General features: G+C 40.3%; 1 protein-coding gene across 7 annotated transcripts in view; it reads left to right on the top strand.

Annotated features, from left to right (window-relative positions):
• The window catches only part of RAB27A (RAB27A, member RAS oncogene family), an 86,157-nt gene that overhangs the window by 26,543 nt on the left and 34,306 nt on the right, over positions 1-25,308 (top strand). The window contains exons 1-2 of one of the 7 annotated variants that reach the window (XM_017543369.2): positions 13,237-13,662; positions 15,485-15,661. The exons of 3 other annotated variants lie outside the window; for them this stretch is intronic. The gene's annotated coding sequence lies outside the window, so the exon portion shown is untranslated. Of the gene's footprint in view, positions 1-13,236; positions 13,663-15,484; positions 15,662-20,555; positions 21,343-21,431; positions 23,993-25,308 lie in introns of those variants that run through there. 3 more of the 7 variants (XM_017543366.2, XM_017543365.2, XM_017543367.2) reach the window with 3 other exon arrangements.

Genomic DNA, 25,308 nt, shown 5'->3' with positions numbered 1-25,308 from the left:
AACAGAATGCATAAACGCCACTCTTTGTCTCTCTAAGATGCTTGCCATTTTTATAATCTAGTACCCTACTTTCTAGGTGTTGAATGGGGGAACCCAAGCCCTAATAGTTAAAATTAAATATAATACTGTATTCAAAAGAAAATTCAGATGATAGCTAATATATTTTTGATGTTTCTCTACAGGGTGAAACACCATTTCTGTTTAAAACTTTCTGCAGTAATTCTTCCTTTAGTGACCGCATCTCAAGTAACTTTTTTCTTTTAGCCCAAGACAGGAATAACTTATAGAAATATAATGTGGTACATTTGAAGGCTGGTTTTGGGTAAGGTCACCTCAAGGACCTGGCACCTATTAGATATTTTGCTTTTTAGCCATTCAAATATGTATATATTTATTTTTTTGAGACGGAGTCTCGCTTTGTTGCTTGGGCTGGAGTATAGTGGTGCTATCTCTTCTCACTGCAACCTCCGCCTCCCAGGTTCAAGCAATTCTCTTGTCTCAGCCTCCTCAGTAGCTGGGACTACAGGCATACACCACCATACCTGGCTTATTTTTTGTATTTTTAGTAGAGATGGGATTTCATCATATTGGTCAGGCTGGTCTCCAACTCCTGACCTCAGGTGATCCAACCACTTTGGCCTCCCAAAGTGCTGGGATTATAGGCGTGAGTTACCACACCCAGACTCAAATATTAATTACCCTGTGAATTACCTCCCTTCCCTCTCTCCTACCCTCTGGTGAATGCAAAAGGAAGAAACAGAATGACTTTGAAAAAGAAATTCTAGGTAGGAAGCATGAGAAAATAGCAGAAACCAAGAAAGTGAGAGAAGAAACTAGAAAAAAAAAATCAAAGCCAGAATAAATGTAAAAGCTGGTAAATTAACAGATTAAGGGAGAAAGTAGCAATCTCCTTGATACATGTGGAAACAAAATGTGATAAAGTTAACATCCATTCATAATGTTCATACTTAGCGAACTGGGATAGATGAACTTCCTTAACCTGATAAAAATATGTACCAAAAATCTACAGCAAATGTTATTTATTCTTAACAGTGAAACATTAGAATCAAGACAAGACAAGACTGGGCTAGGTGCAGTGGCTCACACCTGTAATCCCAGCACTTTGGTACGCTGTGGCAGGTGTGTCAGTTGAGGTTAGGGGTTCCAGACCAGCCTGGGCAAGGGAGGCTGGGACGGGACAATCCCCTGAACACTGCAGCCTGGACAACAGAGTGAGATCTTGTCTCTCAAAAAAACAAACAAACAAAAAAAACAGGACTTTTTGTTTGTATTTTTAGTAGAGATGGAGTTTCACAAATTCCTGACCTCATAATCTGCCCACCTCGGCCTCCCAAAGTGCTAGGATTATTTTTTCAGAGTCTATTTTTTTTTTTTTTTTTTTTTTTCCGAGAGGGAGTTTTGCTCTTGTTACCCAGGCTGGAGTGCAATGGCGCGATCTCGGCTCACCGCAACCTCCGCCTCCTGGGTTCAGGCAATTCTCCTGCCTCAGCCTCCTGAGAAGCTGGGATTACAGGCACGCACCACCATGCCCAGCTAATTTTTTGTATTTTTAGTAGAGACGGGGTTTCACCATGTTGACCAGGATGGTCTCGATCTCTTGACCTCGTGATCCACCCGCCTCGGCCTCCCAAAGTGCTTGGATTACAGGCTTGAGCCACCGCGCCCGGCCAGAGTCTATTTTTTAGAGTAGTGTTAGGTTCACAGTAATACTGAGTAGAAAGTGCAGTTTCCATATATTCCCTTCCTCCCCAGCCCCCACATACATGCACAGCCTTCCCCATTATCAACATCCCATACTAGCGTGGTACGTGTGTTACACATAACGAACCTACATTGACACATTATCATCTGAAGTCCATAGTTTAGAGTTCGCTGTTGGTGTCATAGTAATTTCTGTGGGTATGTATACAAATGTATAATAACATCTATCTATGTTACAGTGTCACACAAAACAGTTTGACTGCCCCAAAAATTCTCTGTTCCCCGCCTGTTCATCTCTTTCCCTTCCTTCACTCCAACCCCTAATAACCATGGATCTTCGTGCTATCTCCATAGTTTTGCATTTTCTAGAAAACGTAGTTGGAATCATACAGATTGGCTTTTTTCACGTAGTAATATGCATTTAAGATTCTTCCATGTTTTTTCATGGTTTGATAGCTCATTTCTTTTTAGCACTGAATAATTTGACTTGTCTGAATGTGCCGCAGTTTATTCATCTATTCACCTACTGAAGAACATCTTGTTGCTTCTGAGTTCTGGCAATTAGGAATAAGGCTGCTATCATACCTATCTGTGTGCAGGTTTTTGTGTGGACGTGAGTTCTCCCTTCATTTGGGTAACCACCACAGAGTATGATTGGATTACATGGTAAGAGTAAGTTTAGCTTTGTAAACTACTGCTTATAACTGTCTATAACAAAGGGGTTGTACCGTTTTACATTCCTACCAGTAGAGAAGGAGAGTTCCTGTTCTTCCACATCGTCACCAGCATTTGATGTTGTCAGTGTTTTGGATTTTGGTCATTCTGATAGGTATATAGAAATATGTCATTCTTCCTTTAATTTGCATTTCTCTAATAACATATGATGTTAACCATCTTCTGATATGCTTATTTGGCATTTGCATATCTTCTTTTGTGATATTTGAGAATATTTTTGAAGACACTAAAAATACATAAATAGATGATAAAATATACATGTACATGGGTAGGTAAATTAAACATCATGAACATGTCAATCTTCTCAGTTTGACCTATAGATTTAAGCAATCCCAATAAAAATCCCATATGGTTCTTGAGGGACTCAGATGGAAGTGTGAAGGGTCAAGTATGTCCATGGTAAGGTGGCTGCCAGCCTTACCAGATATGAAGTTACATGTTAGGGTCATAGTAATTAAGGCATTGATGGCATTGGCCCAGGGATGGTCAAAATGACCAGTGGAACCAAATGGAAAGCCCTGAAACAGGGCTTTCATTTATTGCATATCACTGGGGAAAGGATAATTTTACTCAATAAATGGTAAATAAATGCATACCAGCCTGGGCAAAGGAACGAGACTCTGTCTTAAAGAAAAAGAACCCAGTGGAAAAATAGAAAGAATACAAATGTGCCATTGTAATAAGAGGAAACTGGCCAAGAAATTAATAAAAGATGCTCACACTCATTAGCACTCAGAGAAATGTGAATTTAGATCACAATGTGTTACCATTTTGGGAAGTCTGACAACAAACACCACATGTTGGTGAAGGCATGAAGTTGGGAGTATAAAACAACTATATTGGACAGCAATTTGACATTATCTTATATACTGACCATGTGTGTATAGGTATAGCCCAGAAATTTCATGCTGTGACACCTACCCTAGAGGAGATGATCTCCCCCTGGTGTGCAATGAATTGTTTCAGATGTGTTGAGATGTTGAACCGCTCGTCCCTCAGGGTGCCTGGGCAGGGCCTGGCCTTTCTGGGGCCCTCAGACCTGTTGCCTTTGATCAAGAGCATGCGCCCAGTAGGGCATACAAATATCATGAATAAGGTTGGAAAGCAATTTTCTAGAGAAACTCTTGCTGGTGTGTTTTAGGAGACATGCATATACATATAGCAGTGTGAAGTCAGAACAAAAACATTGTAGACTTGGTACAGTTAGTGAATTCTCCTTCTCAGAAAACCCAGATACATTATGTAATTAGAGAAGGATTCTAACCTATTATTTCTTAGTGTCAGTGAAACATTAACAGTGAAACATTAGAGGGGCAGAGAAGTAGCAGAGGAAAATGATACTACTATTCCTCTCAACTATGTGTTTTCTTTTCTTTTTTTTGAGACTGAATCTCACTGTATCGCCCAGGCTGGAGTGCAGTGGCACGATCTTAGCTCACTGCAACCAATGCCTCCCCGGTTCAAGTGATTCTCGTGCCTCAGTCTCCAGAGTAGCTGGGATTACAGGCGCCCACCTGCACGCCTGGCTAATCTTTGTATTTTTAGTAGACAGGGTTTCACCACGTTGGCCAGGCTGGTCTTGATCTCTTGACCTCAAGTGACCTACTGCTCTTGGCCCCTCAAAATGCTGGGTTTAAAGGCATGAGCCACCACACCTGGCCAGCGTGTGTTTTCAGTGACATACACGCAGATGGGTGGTAGATGATGATGGGCAAGGCCTAAGTTTTGAATCCGAGGTGGTGACTATTGCAGGCTCCTAAGAGGAGTGAATGCCGGGTGGGTACAGGACATCTAGCTGTCTTCCCTGACATTTCCTTTTTACTCACTGCCAGATAAAGAACTTTACAACAGGGAGATAGTATCTGGAAACCAAGTTTAATCAGAACAGCAGGGACTGCCCATCATGTCCTGTGTAATTTAGTTTGGGTGAGAGCGTCCTGCTGTTATCCTTGGTTTTGTTCATCCTGAATTAACAGCGTGTTCCCTCTTCTGTGGCTTGTACAGTCATGGCCTTGTTTTTGGAACTTTCACTGTTGGTACTCTGCCTCTGTCTCGAGGACAGAGGTAAATGTGGGCCACAGGAAATGGGAATGATTTTCCGGCATTTCTCAGTGATGCAGCTTTGAGGATCTCTTACACTGAACCTGCCGTAATCCAATCTCATCATCTTTCTCTTCCAGAGATCTGATACCACTCACAAACAGCTTATGCCCACTCCAGCTCTTTCCTTTCCCCACTCAAATGTCCTGCTTCTGTCTGCAACATTATTTTGCTCTCCTGGCCACTTAGATTGTATTCTTTGGTGTTGTCTTTGCTGTGTCCTTTTCCACCCAATGTGGAACTCTGTTCCTTAAAATTAGTGTATCTTGGATCCCCTTCTTCCCATTCCTATGTGGCTGTCTTCGTCTAGGCTCTCATCTGCAAGGAGTGAGAGGGACAAGGGACAGCTGTCACCATGACCCCACTTAAATTTTCTCATGGCCAAGTTTTGAACTTTGAACGTAGAATAATACAGCATAGAATGTCTCTGTTGGAGAGAGACCATTGAGGTCAAACCTCTTATTTCATATTCGAGAAAACAAGGCCTGCAGAGGGATGGTGACCTATGCTGGGCCTACGCAGATGGTGGCAGAGGAACCCCATATACCAATGGATTAGTTGTCCTGCTCTCCTTAACTTGCCACTTTACGTCATGAGCATTCCTTTGAGTTTACAGCCAGTTTTGTACTTAGAGGATTATATCTTACTCACATTTGTATCCTTTGAAACGATTAGTAAGCCTCCTCATTACTTGTTAAATTGAAGTCAAAACATGCCCTTGCATGAAACATGCTGTGTATCCTAGTCCTCACTATCTAGGTAAATCCTGCCTGGCTTTGAAGAAGGTGCTTAGCTCAGGTCCTGGCTCTTGCTTTGAGTTATGGTCAGATTGCTCCCTCTTTCTTTTTTTGAGACAGGGTCTCACTCTCACCAGGCTGGAGTGCAGTGACACAATCATGGCTCACTGCAGCCTTGAACTCTTGGGCTTGAGTGATCCTCCTACCTCAGCCTTCTGAGTAGCTGGGACTACTGGCACAGGCCAGCTCACCTTGCTAATTAAAAAAATTTTGGTGGGGGGGACCGAGTCTCACTCTGTCACCCAGGCTGGAGTGCAGTGGTGTGATCTAACAGCGTCTCATTATGTTGCCCAGGTTGGTTTGGATCTCTTGGGCTCAAGTGATCCTCCCACCTCAATCTCTTGAACAGATGGGATTACAGGTATGAGCCTCCATGCTGCACAGATTGCTTCCCTTTTCTGACCTCCCAGGCTCTACTTGACTTGTAAAACAAACATCTTACATGTACCAAGTAGTTTACAGTTTACAAAATGCATTTCATGTAATGCACCCTTTAATCCTTCCAATAATCTTGTTAGATAAATATTCCCATATTGAGGAAATGGTTGGGGGAAGCTGCCTGGCTCACCACAGTTGACATAGCTAGGAAGGAAGTAGCAGAGTTCAGGTCTTTTGACTTCAAGCCCCTTTCACTTTTGATACCTTGTGCTGGCCGATCGACGTGGTGTACCAGATGTTTTTCTCCCTGATACTACTGTCTTATCCGTCCTTTTTTGTAAACGAGTACATCATTCTACCTCACCTGATTACCAACTCCTGGAAGAGAGTGGCTGGATAGTATGTTTCTTGGCCATTCATAGTTGCTAGTGAGGGAATGTGTTCTCTTTCCAGGTCCATGAGGGGGCGTAGTTTTAAGGGCAAGAATTTCCCAGCGCCATGCCCCCCTCCCATCTCTCTCCATCCAGGAGATTGAACGGTTTATGTTTGAATTTCACGGTCGCAGGAAGAAACTAAAAGTCAATCACCCCAGCGGAAGTTTAAAGGAACTCCTTTCATTGGCCAGAGGAACTTGGGAAGGTGGGAATTTCTCCCAGGATAAATTCCCCTGCCCCTTAACCCAGGCAGAATTTCCAGCTTTCTGAAATCCCCTCCCACATGGTGGGGGCTCCCTTTCCCCTTTGGGATTTTTCCCCTCTGGAATCACCTTCCACCCTCTTGGTGGAAGTCTTTATCATCTTCTCCTTTCCTTCTCTTTTCTCTACCTAAATAAAATCACCTTTCTATAACACTTCTTGGGTCCGATATTTACTTTTACGAGCATACGGTGAAATTGCAGTGGTCCCATCACTTATTATTTTAAAAATTGAAGGCCACAGCATTCTCTCGGGGAAGCTGTGCCTCGTCAGCACCCCCTAAAAAACCCGATTACACTAGTACAGTACTGTATAGGTAGTAATTGCTTACCAAATTGAATTGGAATGCAAATATGGTTTTGCATTTTGAATTGGAATGCAAATATGGTTGAATTGGATGCAAATATAGTTTATCAAAAAAAACACAGCTATCAGTGGAGTCTTAAAACACTTTTTGAGTGACTCCTAAATAAAATTGGCAGGAAACAGAGGGAACCAGTGAAAGGAAAAGGCTATTAGAGGAAGCAGATGGTAGAAAAAAATGAGCATTTGAGTGACAGCTGGCCAGTTGTCTGTCCAGTGGTAAGGGATAGTGGACAAGCAATACACAAAATGAGACTCTTCAGGAAATATGCACCTGGACCTGAGAGATGAGACACGCCCATGAGGTGGGAATGGGGTAGTTAAACATGACATATGATATGTACAAGTTAGCCAAAGCATTCGTTCAAATGAAGAAACATTGATTAAAGGAATACCCCGAGGAGGCTGGATGTATGAGAACAGGCTTCCAGGGTGAGAGTGAAGTGGATAGATACGTAGTTTGGTTTCAGTTTTTGATTGTTCTGTTAATTACTGGAGCCATGAGAAAAGACATATAAGTAGGTGAGGATGTTGCCGTTGAAACAACTTCTCTTCCCTTTCTTCTGCTGTGTGCCATCAATAGGAACTCAGCCCTGAGCCATGGCAGTCAGAAGTGAAGGAAAGAAAAATAATTGCTTATGTCATCTGTGCATGGAGGTGTATAGTGATGAGCAATTCTCCGGATTTTCTGGTACTCCTTCCTTTAGCATATTCTTGTGCATTTTCCCCATCAATCAAAGAGATGCTTTGAAAGTTCTAATACTTGGACAACTAAATGGTTCCAACTCTGCCATTTCCCAAAAGGGTCCCAAAAATCCATAGACATAAGCCCCAGATTTTGGTTTGGAAAGTCATACTGCATTTTATCTTTATGTTTGGGCTGCTCCTGATTTCATAAATATTTTATGCCTGAATGAAATGTAAAACCTCTTCCACTATAATACATGTGAAAAATGTCCAATTTCCTAATAGTAGAAGCCAACACATTTTGTTTTGTGAGTTTCTGTCTCCTAAAGAGAACATATGATGGAGGCCCTTTAGATTAGAAGTAACATAGTATTAATATCTGTACCTTTCTGTGTCAGAATTTTTCAATTTAGAACTATAGTATAAGAGCTAATGGAATGTATATCTAAAATGCTTGCAAGCATCAGAAATTAATGGAAATTATTTCAAACTAATTAAAAATTATAATTTCTATACAGAATAATTTTCTCTATCATGTGTTATGCTGTAGATTCTAAAAGAAAAATAAAAAACTTTTATTTCTTAGACTATAAAACTATATATGAATATATATAGTTTTAGAGTGATGCATCTAGGAAAGTAGATTAGTACCATTGAGGCTTATTGTTAGATGTGTTGGTTTATTTTCAATACTTGATGGCTATATAGCAATTATATTTTTATGAGATAAGCAAATATATATAGAGAAGTAATAAAAGGAATATCATTATAACATTGCCTTCTTTAAAAAATAGGAAAGCATTTCTCAAGGTCAAAACTCTACTTACAAACCTTTGCAGCCAAAGTTGTTGGTATGTAAAGGCTAATGTCATGCTTTAAAACGTGGACATACTAAAACGTGATTGTAGAATTAAGACAGTGATTTTCATGTGTTGCTTCTGGATCATTTTTTTTTCCCTTTTATAGTTCTCTCTCTCTCATGCAGAATCTCATTTCACTCTCATTTAAAAAATTAAGTGTAATATTACTTGTTTTTGCAATTTCCTCTGAATACTCAAACATAGTTTCTAAAGATTTAATTAGTGCCGATCAATTATCCGTGTTATAAACATGTGGATACTTACATCTTCATGGTTTATGCTCCTCTTGTCTACAATTTCCTTTATCCTCTTGGCTTGTTCTCTTGCTGATTCATAGTCTCTTTGCTAACACAAAGTCTTTACTTCTGTGTTAGTAAATCTGTATTGAGGTTTATTCCCCCGCTTTTTTTTTTTTTTTTTTTTTTTTTTGAGACGGAGTTTCGCTCTTGTTACCCAGGCTGGAGTGCAATGGCGCGATCTCGGCTCACCGCAACCTCCGCCTCCTGGGTTCAGGCAATTCTCCTGCCTCAGCCTCCTGAGTAGCTGGGATTACAGGCACGCACCACCATGCCCAGCTAATTTTTTGTATTTTTAGTAGAGACGGGGTTTCACCATGTTGACCAGGACGGTCTCGATCTCTTGACCTTGTGATCCACCCGCCTCGGCCTCCCAAAGTGCTGGGATTACAGGCTTGAGCCACCGCGCCCGGCGCTTTTTTTTTTTTTTAAACAAGGCTCTTGTTCTTTGTGAGTGGCCTGCTTATTTTAGCCCTTAAATTCTTAACCTCTAGGCTTCAAATATCTTTCTCAGAGATATGTTAAGAAAATAGGAGCTTTTGTCAGGGCGCGGTGGCTCATGCCTGTAATCCCAGCACTTTGGGGGGCCGAGGTGGGTGTGTCATGAGGTCAAGAGATCGAGATCATCCTGGTCAACATGGTGAAACCCTGTCTCTACTAAAAGTAAAAAATTAGCCAGGTGTGTTGGCATGTGCCTGTACTCTCAGCTGCTTGGGAGGCTGAGGTAGGAGAATTGCTTGAACCCAGGAGGTGGAGGTTGCAGTGAGCCAAGATTGCACCACTGCACTCAAGCCTGGGTGACAGAGTGAAACTCTGTCTCAAGAAAAAAGAAAAGAAAAAGAAAATAGGAGCTTTATTTTCATAGATGGCCTTATCCCAGGCTTAGCTGAGCACAGAGACAAGGTATGGCCTTGGGGAACTAAGTTCCAACCTGGATGCTTGGCTTTCCATCTTCTTAGGGCAAGAAGAGGTAACTTAGTGAAGGAACCTGGTTGGAGCCTTTCTCTCTCTCTCTCTCTCTCTTTTTTTTTATGGGGTTTCGCCATGTTGGCCAGGCTGGTCTCGAATCCCTGATCTCAGGTAATCTGTCTTGGCCTTCCAAAGTGTTGGGATTACAGGCGTGAGCCACCGCACCCAGCCAGTTAGGGAGCCTTTCAAACTGGATGGGCAGAATAGGGGAAAGCAAGTTGATCAAATAAATTGCAGTAACTTAGAAGGTTAGAAGAATTTCTCTGGCTTTTGATAAAGCAACAACTACTATAGGTCTTTTTTTTTGTGTGTGTGTGTATATATATATACATATACATATATATATATATATATATATATATTTCAATAGCTTTTGGGGTTTTTCGTTGCATGAATGAATTATTATTTTGTTTTATAGGTATTTTTTGAGATGACATCTCGCCCTGTCACCCAGGCTGGAGTACAGTGGCGTGTTCTGTGTCAGTGCAACTTCTGCCTCCTGGGTTGAAGCCATTCTCGTGCCTCAGCCTCCAGAGTAGCTGGGATTATAGGCACGCATCACCCCGCCTGGCTAATTTTTGTTATTTGTTTATTTATTTATTTTAGTAGAGACAGGGTTTCACCATGTTGGCCAGGCTGGTCTAACTCCTGGCCTCAAGTGATCCACCTGCCTTGGCCTCCCACAGTGCTGGGATTACAGGTGTGAGCCACTGTACCGTGCCACTTGGATAAATTATACAGTGGCCAATTCTGAGATTTTAGTGCAGCTATCACCTGAATAGTGTACATTGCACTCAATATGTAGTTTTTAAATCCCTCACCACCCTCCCCCAGATCTTTTCTAGCTACTGTTACTGTGGGCGCTAATGAACTGGGTTGTCTGACCTGGTGTCCTCTTGAATTCTTGGAATGCCCTCCCCCTGAGACTCCCAGATCCATAAACCGCTCCCCACTTTGCAGACCTGCTCCTGAGTCTCTTGTTGTTAGACCTTGATGTGACTTTGAATACTTGTCTGGAACCTTCCTTTATACTTAATCCCTGTGGGTTGGAGTTGATTTTGTGCCCTAACATGAAGCCAGGTAGGGAATGCCAGGGGTTTCTCTGTCCCCTCTTCCCCATTCATTCCCCTTTCTCCTTCCTTGGAACTTTCTAATGGTTTTAAGCAAGAGTACTTTCATATAAACCACTCCTCACAACGCAGCCATTAGCTGAGCATAATATTAGAAATTTCTTCTGAATTCATAGAAAATCAAGTTAGTAGAGAAAATCTGAAGTTTTACTTTGATCAGTATTAACAAATTTCTGTACCTCTTTATGCTCTTTTGTGCTATAATTTAGTATGAAGTGGCTTCTGATACAGCACAAAATAATATATTCTCAGTTATCTTAAGGTTGCTATACCAATATTTCATTGTGTTCTTCAAACCATATTTTGACTTTTGAGGGTTCCATCCATACCTAGATTTTTGAGCCCATCAGGATTAATCTGGTCATATTTTCTGATGGCCTCAAGGTGTCCATGTAGATACAAGAAAGGATCATCAGTGTAGCTGGTTGCAAACATCCTCCCAGCACTTTTCCCTCTTATTCCTTTAAGGAATAAGACACCAGTTTCCTATCCCATGGTCGATGCTGCTCCTTTGTTTCCCTTTTAGGCAATTTGGCCTAGATTTTTCCAGGACTCGTTAGCCCAAAGCTCTTCTTTCTCCAAGAATGACCCAATGATGGTTGTTCTCAAGACTCTTCCTACAGCCTCATTTCATTCTCTCAGGCTTCAGATGGCTCCTCTTGCAGTTCTCACCAGGGACACCCAAAGCATTTCAGATTTTCCCTCCCAGATACGAAGTGTGTTAAGGTGATGTCTGAGAGGCGGCATCTTTAGGAGACACTGAATAAAAGAGTGTGGCAGACCTTACTAATGAGCTGTCGACTGAAGTGGTTAGGCAGAGAGGATGAATTTAGGGACAAAGCCAAAGGCAAATAAAATGGATCAGAGCTGCAATGTAGGCAGACCTTTCTGCATTGATTTTCCAAATGTGTACAGTGAGGTTCTTCTTATGTCCTTGGTGGGTCTACGAGAGTTGGGGTCTTAACATTCACTCCTTTCATTAGAATCATTCTGCTGCCATCTATTTTATATGTTGGGGTGCCATGTAAGATTTTATTTGAAGAAACAGTTTTATTGCTAAAGAAAGTTTGCAACCAGCTGGCCCAGAGCAGTTTTCTGAGGCAATGAAAGGTTTGCAATGATATTATGTAGGTTTGCTATGTAGGAACTGGCTGTGAAGACACTGATCTGCTATGGAAAGGAGGTAGCCCAAACCTGGAATAGCCCTATCACACTTACGCAAGTCCGACAAGAAGCTTCCCAAAGAATAATCTCTGCGGTGATCTGTAATAGAATGTTATGCTGCAGCGTATTGCGTTCTTCTTTATTGCTCAACTGACTGTTGTAACAGGATGAAAGCAAACACGTGCTTAAACATGTGCCTGAGGCTTGACTGCCATTTATTAAATGTAGTTCACATGTGCTTCCTTAAATAATTTCACAACAATAGACAAATGAATCCATTCTGATTAAGAAAAGAAGTCTAGTGTAAATTACAGTCTTCTCAACTAGTAATTATAGGAATTTCAGGTAACATGTATGCACTAAAGGCAGATATAAATAACTTCACCAAGTAGCATAAGTAAACAACTTGGAGGCCTCTAAATTTGGTATATAACTTATTTGACTGTATGCTTTTTTAATTCCAGTTTTTAAAAAACATAATAGAAAATGTACAGGCATGGTGGCTTGTGTCTGTAATTCCAGCACTTTGGAAGGCTGAGGTGGGCATATTACTTGAGGTCAGGAGTTCGAGACCAGCCTGGCCAACATGGCAAAGCCTCATTTCTACTAAAAAATACAAAAATTAGCCAGGTGTGGTGGCATAGGCCTTTAGTCGCAGCCGCTCAGGAGGTTGAAGTATGAGAATTGCTTGAATTCTCCAGTTTAGGTGCACTCCAGCTTAGGTGACAGAGTAAGACTCCATCTAAAAAAAAACAAAAAACAAACAATAGAAAAATAAAATTTTAGTAAGTTTACAAAACTCTTAAAATATTTTCATGGATCCCAGAGTTTCACAGAACACAAACTGAAAAGCACAGATTTAATGCTTATCGGAATAAGGACTGCAATGTTTATTTTTTATTAGGATTTATATTCATCCTCTTTAAGACATTATCTTGGTCTTATTTTCTGAAAATGAATATGATCTAGGAATTTCAACATACCTTTCTTAGAAACAGATGAAGTAGCAAAAAGATAAATAAGGATATATCAGATCAAAAACCACAACTAACTAGCTTGACTCGTATGTGTGTAACTTTGTATCCAGCTAACGGGGTATACAGATCGTTTTCGTGTAATCATGGAACATTTATAAAACTTAATTCAGGCTGGGCATGGTGGCTTATGCCTGAAAGTTCACCACTTTGGGAGGCTGAGATAGGAGGATCACTTGAACCCAGGAGTTAAAGACCAGCCTGGGCAACATAGTGACACCTTGTTTCTACCAAAAAAGTTGAATTATCCATTTTTGGTGGTGTGTACCTGTGATCCCAGCTACTTAGGAGGCTGAGGTGGGAGGATCACTTTAGCTGGAGAAGCCAAGACTGTGGTGAGACACAATTGTGCCAGTGCACTCCAGCCTAGGCGACAGAGTGAGACCCTGTCTCTAAATAAATAAATAATTCCTCTTAAATTCCCCAAAATTTGATGTTATGCAGACCACCTTTAGTGATCACCATGTAATAAAATGAGAGATCGACAACAATAATAGCAAAAAAGCCAACTGTGATCTGACAGGCTGATTTAGAAACTGGCCGGATGGCTGCACGTCGTTGTTCCCCGGTTGTTTTGCGTAAGCAAACACAAGTCACACCCCGTTCTATAAACAGCTGCTGATAGAAATGCGAACAGTCACTTCTGAGACTCTGCATACCGAATAGTAGGTGAAATAAGGAAAGACTTTGAGAAGCAATAACGAATATTTCTGATATGACCTTGCCCATTAGGTGAGTTTCCTTTGTGTATATGCTTTTTTTTTTTGGTTCAGTTACTAAAGAATATGATATTTAGGGAACAGTTAAACATCTGTTGTAAATATATTAATGGAGACGGTAGACTTGACAAAGACCAAAAAGACCTATAGCTGACTGTCTACAGCTTATTGACACCAAATGGAAGAAACTAAGAATCCTAGCGTCATCGGTTTAGTGATGTGAAAACATCAGGAAAAGCCTTGATTTTTCTGAGCCTAGTTTACTGTTTTTAAAAGAACGAATTGGCATATAATAAACATATTTATAGATAGTAATTTTTTTTTTAAAGGTGGGGTTTCACCATGATGGCCAGGGTGGTCTTGAACTCCTGACCTCAGGTGATTCACCCACCTCGGCCTCCCAAAGTGCTAGGATTACAGGCATGAGCCACAGCGCCCGACCGATAGTAATATTTTAAACCCATGACCTATTTGTATCAGAATGTTACCTTTCCATTAACATTATGGTGAAACCCAACTGGCACAGTATTAAGAAGCACTTGGGTTTCCAGAATGGCTCTTTAACCAGGCTTTGCAGGGGAAAAACTCTTCCTGATTGGAAAAGTGGGAGTCCCTGAAGACACAGCAGCATTATGAATTTATTGAGGAGGGCTGAACACCTTGAAGTTGACATAGCAACTCACTGTGTTACAAGAAAAGTACTGGCGTTGTTAGTTTAATGTCAGTTTGTGCATATGGAAACTGGAATTTGGCAACAGCACCTGGAGATGAGGGACAGAAAAGCCAGAAGAAGAAAAAGACATAGAGAGGCTGTGGCACCCAGACGATGGTTGGAAGTGAGGCTGTTGGAACACAGCATGGGGTGTGGTAGGGCGGATGTTTGCCTATGGAAATGAAAATCAGCTGTGAAGAGATGGAAGTCCTGTGTGCTTTAGTATGCCACCGTGGACCTAAAGAACATATTCCTGTGGGCAGAGAATGTATCTGCTTGAATGTGATTAGCGTGTATGAGGGTGTGAGGTAGGCAAGAAAAGAGAGGCGGGAAGCCGTATCTGATGCATCTTAGTACTCTTTTTAAGTATCTCTCTGCCAAACTGGGGGTTCAGCTTAGCTTTTGGAGTAGGAGCCCTCACCAGTTACAAGCCTGCATGCATGCAGCTTCAGCATAACTCATTACAGAAAAGTTACAGTATGATTTGTGCCCTTCGTTTATGAAGTCAGGAGAATGTTTCTAATACGCTGTAAAAGTCATTCTTGTAAAACAAGAAAAATAACATCTTAGCATGTACATGATTCCGTCTAGAAAGGCAGGGTGTTATATATTCTGGAAACCATTTCTTTCTGGGGTAAATAAATATAGAGTACTCATATCCTCATTTTTTAAAAAGTCAGTGATAAATGAACTCCTCTCTTGTCCCGTTACTGCCAACTCAGGGATATTTGTCTAATTGTTTTTATTATTCGGACAGTCATCCTCAATAGGTCTGGCTTCTTCTAATTTGTTGTTTTTTTTTGGAAGGAAGGATCATTGCTCCTTCAGAAAGCAAAGGGTTTGCTTTTTGAATTGGTGTGTTTCCCTGACAGATTAACATCTTTCCTATGTTGCAGCAAACAAAAGCTTGAAGCAGGTGAGACGCAGGAGGGGAGTCAGGCTGCGTTGGTCAAAGGCTTTCTATGCACATTTCAAGTTTAGGAAGATGAGTCTTGGCAGATGCCTTGACACACTGTTTTTAGGTCAGAAGGGAAAGACGTTCTGCCTTTTGCAACTTGGAAATTCTCTTTGCAGTGTGAAGTCCTTTGAGTGTTATCTGATTTTTTTTTTTTTTTTTTTTTAGTGCTATCTGATTTGTAGCAGTGCCATCATTTCTATTTTTTTCTGCCTTTGAGCCTTCGGCCTGCGAGTTTCATGGCACTCTGACATAACCAGAGCTCTTCATTTTACCTCTTCCGAGCTTGCTAATGCCAGAATCCCTGTACTTACCAGCTGGACTGGCAGATATTCCACCTTCCAGGTACTTCAGTTGTTTCTCTTTTTCATTTTCATAGAGTATTTCCACCTCATACATTGAGAGCTTTATAAAGTCTCAGTGTCCTCTTGAAGGTAGAGAGGAAAAAGCAGCAGGCTGAAGCCTGGTTCAGGCCTTAATCTGTCATAATCATAAGAATAGCTATGATTTATTGATTTTCATCAGGCATTTTGCTGCTCACTTTGTACAGGTAGGAGGTGGTGTACTATTATTTGAATTTAGGAGAACTTGACTCTGAAGTCTGTGTTTCCTCGTCTTCTATGTGCTCACAAAAAGCAACCACAGAGTGGGAGCGTCCTTTACAGATTTTGCACTTGTACCAAATTCTTGGAGACTGCTCAGCTTCTTGGTGGTGGTAAGAGGCATATTCAGATATGGGTTGGGCATACTATTGTGGTGTGGTGTGTCTATTCTGTGCGTGCTTTTACATTATTTGAGATATTACTAAGCAAACCAAACAGCCACACCTGTTTCCCCTGTGTTGGCCATGTTTTACAAGTAACATATACTCTGTGCGTGCTTTTTTTTCTTTTTCTGTTACCCTGTATCTAGAAAGCAAGAGATACTTGTCACAAACTGTAAGTACTGTAAGACCCAGGGTTTTGGTGAGTTTACTTTCCATAAATCTCTATAAACATTCATACTCTGATCCTGAAAGAGCCTTGGGCAACACATCATGTCTTTTGGGTAAATGAGCCAATAGTTTCCATAAATTAAAAAAAAAATGATATCTCATTTGAGTTATTGACAGTGGTCTTGCAGAACCTTTTCTACTTTCAGGAATCATTTCAATGCCCTCTTGTGTCCTAACATATAGTTGCTTTTATTATTTGCTTACTGGGTTATGTTGGTCACCCACTGAGGTGATGGTAACATTTCAGAAATAGTAGTTGGGCTTATGGGGTATGACTGCTTATTTTTTTCTTCATCCTGGCCTTTCTCTTAAGAAAAATTATGAACATCTGGAAGATGCTGTTAAAAATAAGATATGTTTTAGAAGCATTTAGAAATGTGTGTATATATATTTATATGTATGTGTATATATATATTTAGATGAAGTCTCACTCTGTTGCTCAGGTTGGACTGCAGTGGCGTGATGTCCCATGAACCTCTCTGGTTCAAGCAATTCTCCGGCCTCAGCCTCCCAAGTAGCTGGGACTACAGGCTAATTTTTTTTTGGTATCGTTAGTAGAGTCAGAGTTTCACCATGCTGGTTTTGAACTCCTGACCTCAAGTGATCTGCCTGCCTTGGCCTCCCAAAGTGCTGGGATTACAGGCATGAGCCACCGTGCTTGACCTAGAAATGTGTATTTAATTCAACAGTACTTGCAGATAATCTTATTTTTTGTCTGAAGAACTTGCTATGTTGGAATAGTACCATCTGCTAGAAGTTGGTCTAGCAGTTTTCTAGCAGTTGGTCTAAAAGTTTTTACCTTGAGGCTGGGCGCAGTGGCTCACTCCTACAGTCCCAACACTTTGGGAGGCAGAGGCGGGCGGATCACAAGTTCAGGAGATCGAAACCATCCTGGCTAACATGGTAAAACCCTGTCTCTGCTAAAAATAAAAATAAAAAAAAAATTAGCTGGTGCTGGTGGCACAGGCCTGTAGTCTCAGCTACTTAGGAGGCTAAGGCAGGAGAATCGCTTGAAGCCAGGAGACAGAGTTTGCAGTGAGCTGAGATCGTGCGATTACACTCCAGCCTGAGTGATAGAGCAAGACTCCATTTCAAAATATTTTTTAAAAAGTTTTCGCCACTTTGTTTAAATGGGGCAAATAAAATATTTCTATATAGCAGGTACATTTATAAGTATTAAGTCAAATGCTATGCAACTTAAGATCTCAACAGTTTCTAGCCATGAACTTCTCTGCTGCCTTATAGCACTGTTAAAGAGGGACTTTTGTTATTATAAAATACCATACTAATAGGAATGCACTTATGAATCTTAGGTTATAGGTGCATATAAAATGGAGCTATTGAATATTCTGAATTTAGATAAAATCAAACTCATCTTTCAATAAGAAACAAGGAAGAACTATATTCCTGTTTCCTTCTGCTTTTCAAAGCTCTTAGATTTCCACTTCTCTCCACCTGACATTTTGCACAAATAAGACAAGCTCTTTGTTTATAACATCATTTTTTCTGCTTTTGATATATTAGGGAGGGAGAACCATATCTACGCATGTCTAGACCAGAAGTTGAGATGAGCAAATTGCACAGAAGACATAGGCTGTCTCCACTCATGGAAATGGGGTCCCTGCTGCTGTGCAGTATGCATCTTGCTTCTGTAGTGAAAGTGGCTGTGTTTCACCTCAGGGTGTAGGATTGTAATGGTCTGAGAGAGTTGTGGCCAGGGCTCATTTGGTAAATACAAGTTGTCACTACTCAAATATCTTGGTACATTATAAAATGCCTCTTCTATCCTGCCTCTTGCCGTGTGACTTCTATTCCTTACTTCTGGTGTCTGCTATGTGTTTCCTTCTAGAATGCCAGGTATGGGTCCACAATGGCATCATAAAAAAAAAAAAAAAAGAAAGAAAGAAAAGACTACTGCTTTTTAACGTTAAACCTAAAAGTACTGATAAGCTTTATACTTCTATGCCAGTCATTTGCATATGGAAACTTTTCAAAATAAATCCCTGGACAAGGGGATGTTAAATTATGTGAAAGAACATGTGGTGTTGTAATTCACATAAATGCTGATGTTCTGTGCTATCTGAAAAGTGATAGTTATATTTACCTGCTCCTGTTTCTTTGCAAAAAATCATTTTGCACTCCAAGAAGTGAAGTCCATGAGATACATAGAAACACTCAAATATTTTATTAACCATTCTAAAAAATTCAAAAGATTTTCAGATAAAAAATTCTTTATAATATGCCTATGTTTCTTTTCTCCTCCTGAGCTCAGGAGTTTGAGATCAGCCTGGGCAACATAGGGAGACCTTGTCTCTCCAAAAATAAAAAAGCAGGGTATTGTGCATGGTGGATCACATGAGCCTGGGAGGTTGAGACTGTCTCTTTATTCTCTACTGAGCTTCACCTGTTTTTTTTTCCCCCTGTCTCCCAGGCTGGAATGCAGTCGCGCCATCTCTGCTCACTGCAACTTCTGCCTCCCAGGTTCAAGTGATTCTCCTGCCTTAGACCCCCTGAGTAGCTGGGATTACAGGTGCCCATCACAATGCCTGGCTAATTTTTGTATTTTTATTAGAGACAAGGCTTCTCCATGTTGGTCAGGCTGGTCTCGAACTCCTCACCTCAAGTGATCTGCCCACCTCAGCCTCCCAAAGTGCTGGGAGTGAGCCACTGTGCCCAACCGGGCTTCACGTTTTTATTCCTTTTGCATATTTATTCCTTTTGCATCTTTGTCAAACATGTGACTGGGGATGTGAATTTTGATGTCATATTGTGTTATGCTTATGAGAGAAGCTTAAAATATTAACACAGGTTGGCTTGTTTGAAAACCCAAATGCAGGTTTAGTTGTTGGAAGAACTTAGATTGCGAAATGGCTAAAACCATAAGGTCTAAGGTAGTCAAGGAGTAAGAGGTGCATTTTCCACTTTGTGTATAACTGAGTTGGATCCCCATTGTACCCTGGCACCCAGCATATAATAAATATTCAATCAGTATTTATTGAATGAAGGAGAAAGAGAGAGGGCCAGTAGTATCCTTATAGAGACATGATGTCATAGAAAATAATCTTTTTATTTTTTTGAGATGGAGTCTCTCTGTGTTGCCCAGGCTGGTGTGCAATTGTGTGATCTCGGCGTGATTCTCCTGCCTCAGCCTCCCAAGAATCTGGGATTACAGGCACCCACCACCACGCCCGACTAATTTTTTGTATTTTTAGTAAAGACACAGTTTTACCACGTTGGCCAGGCTGGTCTCGAACACCTGACCTCAGGTGATCCACCCGCCTCAGCCTCCCAAAGTGCTGGCATTACAGGCATGAGCCCACTGTGCCTGACCTAAAATAATATTTGAGAGGAAAATACTAAGGGGTTGAGCATTTCTACAGGGAAATGAAAAATTTCATGATTCTTCTGCTTGCTTTTCATTTTGAAACCATAGAAAAGAAAGACTATTTATGGGATATGGTACAAGTATCAAGAAGAGTTATTTTTTTTTCTTGGATTTGCAATGACCAACAAGAAGCAGTCAAGCTCCCAATTTATGACTTCTCTCCTTGGCAGAACCCATCAGAAAGGAGTGCTTCTTGATAGAGGGGCTCTGAGGACGGAAGTACCGATCCTTTAGGCAACCTCTCTAAGAGCCCAAACCCTTACGTGTAAAGCAGTTTATCACTGCTATAACTGCTGTCGCTGAAGAAAACTTTCAATTCTTGAATTCAAGCAGCTATAGCTGAGGTGTCTAGCTCTGAAGGAAGAAATACAGACAGAACAAAAATATAAATACGTGACTGGAATTTAGGAGACTTGAGATCTAGCCTAGCCCCATATCTAACTAGCTGGTTTATTTCAGACTATTCATTTGCCTTCTCTGGGTTTCAGTTTCCTCTTCTGGAAATTAGAGCGTTCAACTGACGGGTACTCCTAGATGTGAAATTGCCAGAAATCACCCATATACAACTCTTTCTTAGATAGGAATGCCAAGGTAGATTTTGTGATGGATAATGCACCCCAAAGTCATTGCACTTAAACTGAATTTCTTTTTTTTCTTTTTTCTTCTTGAGACGGAATCTCACTCTGTCGTCCAGGCTGGAGTACAGTGGTGCAATCTTGGCTCACTGCAACCTCTGACTCCCTGGTTCAAGTGATTCTCCTGCCTCAGCCTCCAGAGTAGCTGGGATTACAGGCACATGCCACCATGCCCAGCTGATTTTTGTATTTTTAGTAGAGATGGAGTTTCACCATGTTGCCCAGGATACTCAATCTCCTGACCTGGTCAGGAGATTGGCCTCCCAAAGTGCTGGGATTACAGCTGTGAGCCACCATGCCGGGCCCAGTCGAATTTCTTACTGTGATTGTTATGAATGGGCCCAGTTGAATTTCTTAGTGTGATTTTTCTGAACGTTCAGGTACTGGTTACGTTAGGAATAGATTATAAAATTACATGCTTTGTTAATGAAGAACTTGGTGATACTATTAATAATAGTATTGTTGATAAGTTTCAATTACTGAACACTTAGCACAGGGCAGACAAAGTGCTGAGATTTCTGTGGATTATCTCACTTAGTCCTTAAAAGAACCCAATGAAATTAGTACTGTTATTGTCTCCATTTCACAGTTGAAAGAATAAGGCTTAGTTTAAAAAACTTGGATCAGGTCATACAAAGTAGGAAAGTCAGAATTTGAACCCAAGCCTATTTGCCAACACACTGAGAAAACGTTCCTCTCTTTATGGTATGAGGCTTGTCCAGACATTAAGTGATTTTTAAGGATGATGAGCAGATAAAGTAAAATCAAATGTATTTGTTACACGGTGGCTGTTCAGTTAATGTTATTCTTCCCCTTTCTTTTGCTCTATACTAAATATGAATAATAGAGGGAAAATTTGGCTTTAAAAAAATGACTGACCTATCTAGAGTAGTTTCAGAATGATTCTGCCTTACAGTAGGGGATCCTAAGGTTAGAGTCTATGATTGATTTTAATATGACACTTCATGGAAAATATGGGCTGTGACATGTCTGTGTGTGTTATGATACACAAGTTCTCAAGGGTAGAAAGCATTTTATGCAGCAGATAACGATAAAGAGATATATTTATCTGAAGTTCCTGCTATGTTCTAGATCTTTCAGAGAAATAGAACTAGATGTTTTCCCTTTGCTCTTAACTAAATATGCTGTATCTTATTTCCTATAAAATAATTTAAAAAAATTTTAAGTGTTTTTTTTCCTTCAACTTTTAAGTTCAGGGGTACATGTGCAGTTATTTTCATTTATTAAAAAATTTATTTAGAGATAGGATGTTACCCTGTTGCCCAGACTGCAGGATAGTGGTGTGATTATATCTTACTGCAGACTTGAACTCCTGGGCTTAAGCAATCCTCCTGCCTCAGCCTTTCAAATAGCTAGGACTACGGGCTAACACTATCACATCTGGCTAATTCAGAAAAAAAAAATAATAAAATTAAAAAAATATATATATATATGTATGTGTTTTTAAGAGATAAGTCTGACTGGTTGCCTGATCTAGTCTTGAACTCCTGACCTCAGGCCATCCTCAGCCTCCCCAGTCACTGGTATTACAGATGAAAATATGTTTTATTTTAAAAATAAGGAAGATGATTGACTTTTTCTCACCAGGCAATTAACACCACATAGTACATGTTGAGGAAGTGGGTGTTTCTTGCTTTCTATTGTTAATCTGATGATAGGGAGGGTGGAGAGCACTTTGAAAAAATATTTGTAGAAGGAGGAGAGCTGGAAGTGAGCTGAATTAGAAAGTCTTTTGCGTATCCCGAATTAAGGGCGTTCTTGAATTTTTAGAAGACATTTCCTTGAGGTACACAGTAGTTTCTCAATGAGGTACAGAGTTTAAATATGTAAACTTGGCTTCAAATACTCTTAGGAGATCCTTATTTTTTAAAATTAATTTTTTGTTTAGGGGCTCAGTGTACTTTCTTATACTTGTAGGAAAGAAAAGGGCATTGCCTGCATATTGACCCTTGGAAGCTAGATTGCCAGATGCTGCTGCTAATAGCAGCTAACACTTACATAGGACTTACTGCTATGTCCTGTGCGTTGTTCCAAACTTTGTGTGTATACACTAGCTCAGTCCTCACAATAGCCATCAGAAATAGCTTGATTATTGTGCTTCATCAAGTCTAAAATATATTGATGATGCTTTCTGGCTCTTGCTAGAAGATGCTAACAAAAGGCTTTCACACAACTATATCTCTAGTGACACCTGATTTATAGTAGCAATTGCAAGATGTCTTGTAAGACGGAAATGTAAGATGCACCCCAATTTTAAAGAAGTTAAAATAAGAAAGCATGTTAGAATTGATGAAATAGAATCTCATTCCTATTTTACAGATGAGGATCCCAAGGCAAAAAAGATTAAGTACGTTTTCCAAAGTTACAGTTAAGTACTCAGTATGTGCCAACCATTGTGCAGGGCACTCCATAAACAGTATCTCATTGAATCCTTAGAACAATAGTGTGAGGTAGTGTATATTCTTTTTTATAGAATAGAAACCTGGACATCAAAGGCCCAGAGACATCAAAGTAATTAGTATCTGGGAGACTTGGGATTCAAACCCAGCTCTGCTTGTCTTTGTGAGTTTCCTATTAGGTTACCTTGTAAGATACCATACTACGGATCACTTTAAAGCCCAATATACATTTGTAACAAAAATGAGTAATGGCTATGAAGCCTTGGGTAGAATAGACATTGTACTTGGAGCTAGGATATCTCGATTCTAGATTGTGCAAATCATTCTACCTCTCTGGGATCCGTGTTGTCCTTTAGAAAGCTGAACCCAGAGAGTGGAAGGTCTGAATATTTATTTTTAGATCAAGAAAGCAGATAATTGTCTTAAAAATACAATCTGAAAAGTACAAATTGTGATTAATATTGATGGTGGTATCAGTACCTTCAGTTTGTGGCATTTGGTTTGTTAACATTCCCTTTATGATTACTTGGTCAGTATTGCTATCCTGAATAGAAAACAGAACTCATGAAGATCATTTGTAGACTTATGCATGTGATTACCTATGAAAATGAAACACATTAGAGATTGTTTCATTTAAGTCTTTGAATTCCACTTGTCTTTCTAGAATATAATTCCATTGGTGACAGCGTTTTTTCCTGTTCTTTAAGTGATATAAAAAGCATAGTTATACCACCTTTTTTTTTTCCAAATTAAAATTAAAGAGGAAATCAGGTAGTCACAGTGTCTTCTTGCATCATTCTCACTGCAGGACTGATATTGTTTGCTGCTGCTCTATTCAGTTTGAGGGGAAGCCTCCAAATGAGTCAACATTATTTTGGAATTGCTTTTCAATTCTTAGCTCTTAGTTCCAATAACTTAGAGCCAAGTGTGTTGCTATGATACGACATGCTATAATGTTGATGTCCAAGTTGTCATTTTTTGGAGAGGAATTCTGTTATATGTCATTAATACGGGTGACCTACACCTGAAAATACCCAAGCTATAAAGATAGGTAAGGCATCATCTGTAAAGTGTCTCTCTTTATAGTGTGCAAATAGAATTTTGAATGTTTGTAGAGGCTCTGCCCTTATCCATGGGCTTGCCATACCTGAAACGTGAGGCTGCAGATCTGCACCGGAGCCCTCTGAGGAAGCACACTGCAGTGGCTCTTGGGGCTCAGCATTCAGGAGTTTTCAGCATAAGGTAAGTCACCAAGTTGAGGATGGGGTGAGGGAGGCAACATTGAAAACCACTAAATAGTCTTGTCTGAGTTTTTATTAATTTCATGGATATATGGAAATAATCCTATAGGAAGCACCGAGTATGACAGCTAAGTTTCTGGATATGGGGTTGGGTAAAAAGGGGATAATGCCGAGAGTCAGTAGCATCTAACACAGGGCATCCGGCATGTGCGTATATAGGTGAATATGTATGTTTGACTAGTCTTGTAGAATTGTCAGTGTTAATGGGATAGCTAGTTATTTTTATGATTTTCAGAAGAGTTTATTGGCCTTGGGGGGAATAGAGTGAGGTTGGTTAATGTGTACAAGCATATAGCTCGATGGAAGGAATAAGTTCTAATGTTCAACAGTAGGCAAGGGTGACTATACTTAACAACAATGTATTGTGTATATCAAAGTAGCTAGAAGAGAGGACTTGAAATGTTCTCAATGCACAAAAATGATAAATACTTGAGGTAATAAATACTCTAAATACCTTGATCTGATCATTATATTCTGTGCATGTAACAAAATATTACATGCATCCCATTAAAATGTACAAATATTATGTATCAATAAAATTTTAATAAAAAAGAGGTAAACCTTCCCTGGTGAGAGATTCCATTTCTAGTTGGACTGATATTTTGGGTTTTAATCTGTTTAGAGGGTAAAAACAAACCATGAAAAGTGCTGATTGCAAAAACCCAAAAATAGCCAAGGTTGGTATTGCTGATATAAATGAATTTTTCCTCTTTAAGGTGGGCTTTTGTTTTAGTCAGTGTTGAAGAACTGAATTTTTAGCAATTCTTGATAGAATACCCAGATAAATATAGGTAAGTGAGTCCTTAGCTGTGGAACTGTGGTCTCTGAGCAGTGACTGCTCAAATCTGGAACTCAGTTCCCAAGTGAGCAGCGATATTCCAGAGAAATCTGACTTAATATGTAGTGCATATGAATAGTAATATGTAAGGAAGCAGGGACTAAATTTATTTGTGAAATAATAGTGTCTTGGCTGGGCGCGGTGGCTCACTCCTATAAATTCCAGCACTTTGGGAGGCCGAGGCGGGCAGATCACGAGGTCAAGAGATTGAGCCCATCCTGGCCCATATGGTGAAACCCGTGTCTCTACTAAAAATAGAAAAATTAGGTGAGGATGTGGTAACACACTCCTATAGTCCCAGCTACGTGGAAGGCTGAGGCAGGATAATCACTTGATCCTGAAAGGTGGAGGTTGTAGTGAGCCGAGATCGTGCCACTGCACTCCAGCCTGGTGACAGAGTGAGATTCTGTCTCAAAAAA

Source organism: Cebus imitator, unplaced genomic scaffold (genome assembly GCF_001604975.1).
Source record: "Cebus imitator isolate Cc_AM_T3 unplaced genomic scaffold, Cebus_imitator-1.0 Scaffold154, whole genome shotgun sequence".
Taxonomy (NCBI): domain Eukaryota; kingdom Metazoa; phylum Chordata; class Mammalia; order Primates; family Cebidae; genus Cebus; species Cebus imitator.
Note: the sequence above shows the minus strand (reverse complement) of the source record. Positions and strands in the feature narration are given on the sequence as shown.